The following is an 8887-nucleotide window of genomic DNA, read 5'->3' as shown; positions in this document are numbered from 1 at the left end:
TATTTCTCAATTTCACAATTACTCAACTAGCACGACTCTAATATCACCACCTTTATATCGCAAAACTATTGCAAGGAATCAAACATATCATATTCAGTGATCTACAAGTTTTATGTAGGATTTTATGACTAACCATGTGAATGACCAATTCCTGTCATCTCTCTAAATAGATACAAGTGAAGCAAGAGAGTTTAATTCTTTCTATAAAAGATATGCCCATTCTCTAATAAATATAAGTGAAGCAAAAGAGCATTCTACAAATGGCGGTTTCCTATGTGAAGAGAAACAGGCAATCCAAACTTCAAATGATATAAGTGAAGCACATGAAGCATTCTATAAAGCCATACTCAAAAGATATAAGTGAAGTGCATTGAGCATTCTATAAATCAACCAAAGACTATCTCATACCAGCATGGTGCATCAAAGAAAAGTGAAAACTAAATGCAAAATACGCTCCAAGATTTGCACATATCGCATGAATGAAACAAATCCGAAAACATACCGATACTTGTTGAAGAAAGATGGGATGCCTTCCGGGGCATCCCCAAGCTTAGACGCTTGAGTCTCCTTGAATATTTACTTGGGGTGCCTTGGGAATCCCCAAGCTTGAGCTCTTTCCTCTCCTCCTTCTCCTCACATCGAGACCTCCTCGATCTTCGAACACTTCATCCACACAAAACTCAACAGAAAACTCGGTAAAGATCCGTTAGTATAATAAAGCAAATCACTACTCTAAGTACTGTTGCAAACCAATTCATATTTTGTTTTTGCATTGTAGCTACTGTAATATAACTTTTCCATGGCTTAATCCACTGATATAAATCGATAGTTTCATCCAAACAAGCAAACTATGCATCAAAAATAGAATCTGTTTTAAATAGGACAGTCTGTAATAATCTGAACATTCACCATACCTCTGGTACTCCAAAAATTCTGCCAAAATTAGGAAGACAGTGCAAAAAGTTTAAGAACCGTTTGACGTTCCAGTAAAAAATTTAAAATTGCGCACTACAGCCAAAGTTTCTGTCCTGCACCGCACAAACCAACAAGCATTGTAAACATCCTAAAGGCAAACCTTGGCACATTATTTTTATTTCTAAACTTTATAAAAGCACACAACAGAAATAAATGACTCTCTAAAACTTCCGGGTTGTCTCCCTGGCAGCGCTTTCTTTAAAGCCATTAAGCTAGGCATATAGTGCTCAAGTAATGGATCCACCCGGATCCCAAGGTATATCAAAGCCAATTTTAATTAACAATGACTTGTAATTTAGTAGTGAGCACAAAGCAACATATATCAAGCAATGACGAAGTCTAACTCTCTTCCTATGCATCGGCATGTCATAGAAGAACAATTCATGCACACAAAGTAAAGGCCAATGCATAGTATAAACAATTTCTTGCAATTTTTTCGTGTTGGAAACATAAAGAGGCGGAGATGTAGTTCCTCTCTCATAATAATTGCAAGTAGGAGCAGCAAGCACATGCATATTATATTCATCAAAATCATCATGTGCAACGGTAAAAGGCAACCCATCAATATAATCCTTAATAAGTGCAAACTTCTCCGATATAGTGTAGTCGGGAGAATTCAAAATGATAGTAGGACTATCATGCGTGGGTGCAATAGCAACAATTTCATGTTTAACATAAGGAACTATAGCAAGTTCATCTCCATAAGCATAATTCATATTGTCATCTTGGCCACAAGCATAGCAAGCATCATCAAAAAGGGTTATTTCAAAAGAGTCAACGGGATCATAACAATCATCATAGCATTCATCCTTCGGTAAGCACGAAGGGAAATTAAACAATGTATGAGTTGAAGAGTTGCTCTCATTAGAAGGTGGACACGGGTGATCAATCCGCTCTTCCTCCTTTTGTTCTTCGCTCTCCTCATCATCTTTTTCATCCAATGAGCTCACAATTTCATCAATTTCTTCTTCCATAGACTCCTGCAAAATATTAGTCTCTTCTTGGACAGCGGAGGAGTCCTCAATATATGGTTTAACATAGGCATTAGAAGCATAATTATCATAACAATATTCAAGTATGGCAAAATTTTCAGACTTGTAAAGAGTAGCATCATACTTTTCAATCAAAGAAGCAATTTCATAAGCACCCTTAAAAGCAACAAATTCTTCAATTTGTTGAACATCATAGTAATTATAAACACCCTTAGAATACGAAGATACGATTCCATTATTACTAAACTCACATTCGTAGGGAAGGTGTTTCTTAGGGTTTTCAGAACAACAAGTAACATCATATATTTCACATAATTCCAAGCATAGCATTGCAAACGATGAATTTGATCCAGTAAAAGTTTCCATTTTTGAGATAAGCGATGTCACACATAACAAGCATGCTCATCTAAAGATTTTCCCTCAACTAAGCTAGTTGGGGTTTCAGCACGAGCACAAAGGGATCGAAGATGATCCAAGTAAAAGGCTTCAGGAGTGTGATAGATTTTGAGTGGTTCTTCAACCATTGGTTCAGTAGGTACAACTAATTTTTTTGGTATTTTGCGTTTCCTAACCATAACTAAAGATAGAAAACAACGTATAACAGCAAATAAAAACTACTTAGTGATAAAGCAAACAAGCACGCACGAGAATATTTTCACCCCACGCTATGACTCCCCGGCAACGGTGCCAGAAAAAGGTCTTGATAACCCACAAGTATAGGGGATCAATTGTAGCCTCTTTTGATAAGTAAGAGTGTCGAACCTAACGAGGAGCTAAAGGTAGAACAAATATTCCCTCAAGTTCTATCGACCGCCGATACAACTCTACGCACGCTTGACGTTCGCTTTACCTAGAACAAGTATGAAACTAGAGGTACTTTGTAGCTGTAACGGGGTAGTTTTGCAAGAATATAAAGAGCACATAAATAAAAACTAGGGGCTGTTTTAGGTAAAGAAGCAATAAAGTTAGTATAGCGAGTGTGGAAAAGTGGTGGTAGGAGTTGCGAAATTGTCCCTAAGCAATTGACTACTTTACTAGACCGATAGCAAGTTTTATGTGGGAGAGGCCACTGCTAGCATGTCATCCCTGACTTGGAATTCTATGCACTTATGATTGGAACTATTAGCAAGCATCCACAACTACTAACGTTCATTAAGGTAAAACCCAACCATAGCATTAAGATATATTGGTCCCCCTTCAATCCCGTATGCATCAATTTCTATGCTAGGTTGAAGCTTCTGTCACTCTTGCCCTCCAATACATAGTCCTATCAACATACAAATAACCCTATGGTGCGATCCACGCGCACGCTCATATGATGGGCACCAAAGAACAGCAACATAACCACAAGCGAATTAAACCAATCATAGCAATTCTGTGGCACCCCGGCTTAGAGAAAACCGGAACGCCCAGTATTCCAGCCTCTAGATCGAGGAGAAGTCTTCTGGAATATGGCACTGCTTAGCATAGAACAAACCAGCTTTCTATGATTACACGAATATGAATACAAGGTCTCCGATATTACAATGAATAACATCGGCACGGCGACACTACGCCATCCTCAGTTGCTCTATGCAAGCAGCAGAACAACTCGAAGCAGCGGAATAACTCTAGCAGCATAACAACGACGACGGTGGTGAACTCCACTCCGCAGGGACTCTGGCTGGAACGCTTATCCTAGCTCGCGAACACATGAACAACACCAAACTAGCAAGCAATCCAGGCACGACCTGCAAACTGGCATGACACGTCAGGTTAGTACATTGAATGTACTTGCAAGCTCACAATAACTAGAAGCATTCAAGACAAACAACAGCATGGCAATTACAGGTTAAGCAGGAATTATCATGAGATCATCAGGATAACATGGCATGAACAACATGAACTTAATACTGCTAGAACAAGATGAGCATATAAATCTGGTGATACTAGCATGCAACATGATGACAATATATGCACTATTTATTCTACTCGGGTTACTTCGTAGTCATCACATGCATCACTTACCAACCTCGGACATCATACGATTATCTTAGGATCAAATCAAGCTTGGTATAAACAATACCGTAGTAATCATTAAATGACCACAAGGAGCTTGATCTTTACCCACGATTCTCACGCAACATCATGAATATCCAACAACTCGGTATTCTCGATACCGCGGTGATCTTTCCGGCGATCACAACCATGACCAACACTTGGTCTCCAACGGTGATCTTTCCGGCAATCACAACCAACTTATCTCCTCAACGAACCGGGGTTGTTATTAAGCACATTATTATTAATACTGTTGACTCACGATGGGACCGACTACGAACTGGGCCCTTATCCACGGGCGCGGCTATCGACAGATTTAATATACACTCTGCAGAGGTTAGTACACTGTACCCACACCACGGAACCCATGGCCTTGCACTCCCGTTCGGGTGGACCAACGGCGCTCCGACAAAACCGATCTACTGCCATGACACTCTCCCGGCCACTCCGACTCACTCCCCATTGGGCTAGTCCTGGGTGGCCCCGTGTCTACCAAAGACACAACGACCACCGTCGTGGTCCGTCCCAAACAGGGACAAAAGCGCTTATCATCCAACTACGGGCACACAAGGTTATGTCTGCTTACCGGGCTAGGGTACGCACGCCCATAACCTTCCCTAGTTGGAGGCACCGGTGAGAGGCACGACAATAGACCCAGTTAGGACCCCCCATAAGGCAAGTGTGGTTGCACTGGTCAGCTCGATTTGGTGGCACCATGACTCAGCCAACAGTTGTTCAAGTTCAATTTAATCCAGTTAAACTTGAATGCAATATGCTGAGCCATGATAAAATAACATGATGCAAATTACAATGCATGAACATGATATCAACATAAGCACGGGGTGCAACATAACTATCCACAATATCCACAATGAATCATATCCAACTGAGCATAGTATAATGACGAGCATGAATATCACAAGTACAACACTACTCATAGAAACCTAGCATGACCACTAGCATCAACAGTAAATATCATGCAAGACATATCAACAATGCTACCATGCAATCATTTAACCAACAGGATGCAAAGGGACATGCATAACGACGGCGCTCGGAACAGACGTTAGTCATGCGCCGAAGGCCATCACCAACATCATCATGTACTACTAGCAAGCATAAGCATATGAAAGGAATACCATCAACTAGCAGGGCATGATAACCAGGTGCATAACAACATAGCAAGCAAGTAAGCACTAACCCAGAATCATTACCGAAACAACGATAACTATATTTTAAACAAGCAATCATTTAATAAATATTCAAGTTGAAAACCATGGCTACTGCATGAATATCATGCAAGTGGTATTGCGGCTTGCCTGGGGGTGAAGAAGGCACCGGGAAGAAGTGCGGTGAAGCCGCGAAAAGATTTGCCGGAAACAGTTCTCTCTCGGAGGGGCTATTTACGTGCAAGGGAAAAAGGTCATTTCCAGAATATAAACACATGGTGAAAGTGTGACCAACAGAATGGGCTCGACGAGACGAAGAAATGGGCTTTGGAATCACCTCATTTGGAGTTACGGTTGAAAAGTTGTGAAGGTTGGAAGAACAGGGACTAATATGTGAAAATTTATCACCAACGGGTCCCTGAGTGGATAAGGCAGAAAACGATTTGAGAAAATACGCTTTCTGACTTAGAAAGCGTACTTCAGGCCGAAGTAGAAACAAAATACGCTTTCAGAGAGAAGGAAACGTACTCTGGGAAATACGTTTCCACTTCAATCCACGCGGGCCCGGGGCTAAGTCAACGCCCAGAGGCTGACTGGCGGGGCCTAGGGGGCAGGGGGCCAGGCTGGCGCTCATCGCCTTCTTCCTCCCCGCGCCTCCGTTCCCTCGTGGAATAGAGCGAAGGCAGGGGAGGGAAGCGGCGATGTGGTCGGCCGGCTCCGGTGGCCTCCGGCCAAACCGAGCGCACCGGCGGGCTCGCAAGGATGCAGCGCTTCCGTTCAGAGGAGAAACGGCTCCCGGGGAGGCGCGTGGAGGAGGGGAGGCCGCAGCAACGGGAGGCGGGCAGAGAGGCGGCGATGGTGATGAACTCCGGTGATGTAGGGCGCTCCGGCGAGAGATGAGAGGGTGGGGAGGTTCGCCGGGACGTGGGGAAGGCGTTGGTGGAGTCGGGAGGGAGTGGGAGAGCTCAGATGGACTCGGTCGGGGTGGTGGCCGAGAGCAACAGCGACGGCCAAGCGCCGGGAGGCGCGGCCAGAGGGACTCAAGCGACGAACTGGTGGGGTGGGGAGGCTCTCTGGGAGGAGGGGAACACGGTGGACAGCTCTGGAGGAGAGGAGAGGGGCTAGGTTCGCCGGAAACGAGAAGACCGGCGATGGCCGAGGCAAACTCCGGTGAAAAGAAGAGGGGACCGACGGCTCCGGTGGACTAGAGAGGCGAGGGAGGAGTGAATGAGCTGCGGGAGGGGTCGAGGGTCCTATATATAGGCCCGGGGAAGGCTCTAGAGCATCGCTAGCGAGCTTGAGCAGTGCTCTAATGGAGGACAAAGGCGGGGCATGGCACGGGCACTGCTCTAGCGGCGCATTAATGGCGAACCACGACGAGGAAGCGATGCAGGGCGACGCAGGGCATCACGGGGGAGCTACTAGACATGAATGGAGGTCTAGACGAGGAGAGAGGAGACGAGCACAGTGGCCGGAACAAGCCAGAGCACGCGTTCAGCCATGACGCAAGCGTGATCACCACGCGCACTGGCGCAAGCGGCGCTCTTTGGCGTGGCCGACCATGTCCAGTAGATTTACCTTGGTGCCCTTAGTCCAACTGAAGAAATAAATCGGTCCAAGGGCTAAGAAGAGATTTGCACTTAGCTCCGAAGTAAATCAGTAAGAAGGTGTTTGTAACTCTCTGTGGTTAAACCAGCTAGGTAACATGGTAAAGAGTTTCTCTGGCGATGATCACACACTAAGGTGATGCTGATAACCAAAAATCAGACTAATAGGAGGAGTTTAGATGAGGGTTGCTGTAGAAAGTGCAACACTGGCCAGAATTAGGGATTTGGATGATACACTCACATACTAGATTGTAATGAGCTAAAATCTGGCAGAGAGGGGTTATATGATGGTATGAAGATGTTTTAAAGATTTCATGCCATTTGGAAATACCAAAGTGGCACTTGCTTCACAAAGCTTCATTCTGGACAAAAACTTGGAAAAATTCTAGAGGAATAATGGCGTGATGAACCATGTCCAAAATGGGTGGAGGTAGCTTATATGGATAATAGAAGGCCTGGAGAAATTGGCAGCCAAAATGGAGCAAGATAAAATATACTTGCTTCACAAACTAAAATTTTGGACAGAAACAAAGAATTGAAGATGAGCTCACATGGAGGTATGACATGAGCTCTACTTTGGTGGAGGGCTATGATATGATGATATGAGGGATCATGCAAAATGGAAACTTATTTGGATATGCCTAGCTTGCACCTCCTTCACAAAGCTTCTTCCTGGAAAGAAACTTTGGAAGATCATAATTAAATAATTACTAGGCAAATGAGGTTGCATTTTTGCATGTGGCAATGATATGGACAGGAAAAGGAGTCCAAGGATTTTGAGGTCAATTGGGAAAAGGAAAATAGCACTTGCTTCACAATGTGCCATTTAGGGCAGAATAGGAAATGAATTATTTGAGCATGATGATAAACATGACAAATGAAATATTTTGTCATATTTGAGAAAGGTATGACCCAAACAATTTATGAGAATTATTTGGGAATTTTAGGAGTGATGGAAGTAAAGGTTGCTTCACAATCTAGGGCAATTTGAGTTATTCCTTCAATGGAAAAGGAATATTCCCATTGAAAAGAATACGGGGATTTGGGCTAGGATGAAAATGACAGGGTCTAGGGAAGGGTTTGGGAATGACAAGCCACTCTAGAAACAAAGAAGAGGGCATCTTCTTCATTTTCCAGACCACAAAGCCTCGGAAAAAGAAAACTCAAGCAAAAACCTCAGAAAAAACAAAAGAAAAAGAAAGGGCCAAAAATCAGGCTATCATAAATTCACCAATTACCGGTAGGACAACGAAAATCTACTCAGACATCTTAGGATGGCAACACATCATTGGATAATAATATGAAGCATAAAGCACCATGTTCAAGTAGAGGGTACAGCGGGTTGCGGGAGAGTGGACCACTGTAGATAGATGGGGGAAGGTGATGGAGATGTTGGTGAAGATGACGGAGGTGTTGGTGTAGATCGCGGTGATGATGATGGCCCCCGGCGGCATTCCGGCGCCACAGGAAGCGAGGGGGAGAGAGCCCCCCTTCTTCTTCTTCTTCCTTGACCTTCTCCCTAGATGGGAGAAGGGTTTCCCCTCTGGTTCTTGGCTTCCATGGCATGGGAGGGGCGAGAGCCCCTCCGAGATTGGACCTGTCTCTCTTTCTCTCTCTGTGTTCTGCATTTTGGATTCTGCCCTTTCACCGTTTCTTTTATAACCGGAGATCCGTAACTCTGATTGGATTGAAACCTTCGCCAAGATTTTTTTCCAAAAATTAGCTTTCTTGCGGCCAAATAAGAGCAGCAACCGCCTTACGGGGTGCCCACGAGGGTCAGGGGCGCGCCCCCTGCCTCGTGGCCCCCTCGGGCACCGTCTCGCGTTGATTTTTCTTCCCAAATATCACGAATATTCCAAAAATATTCTCCGTCCGTTTTATCCCGTTTGGACTCCGTTTGATATGGGTTTTCTGCGAAACATAAAACATGCAACAAACAGGAACTGGCACTGGGCACTGGATCAATATGTTTGTCCCAAAAATAGTATAAAAAGTTGCCAAAAGTATGTAAAAGTTGTAGAATATTGGCATGGAACAATCAAAAATTATAGATACGACGGAGACGTATCATGATTCATCATGTAATCGAGTTAGTTTTGTTAGGGCT

This window comes from Triticum aestivum, chromosome 4D (assembly GCF_018294505.1).
Source record: "Triticum aestivum cultivar Chinese Spring chromosome 4D, IWGSC CS RefSeq v2.1, whole genome shotgun sequence".
Taxonomy (NCBI): Eukaryota; Viridiplantae; Streptophyta; class Magnoliopsida; order Poales; family Poaceae; genus Triticum; species Triticum aestivum.
This window is presented reverse-complemented; position numbering follows the sequence as displayed.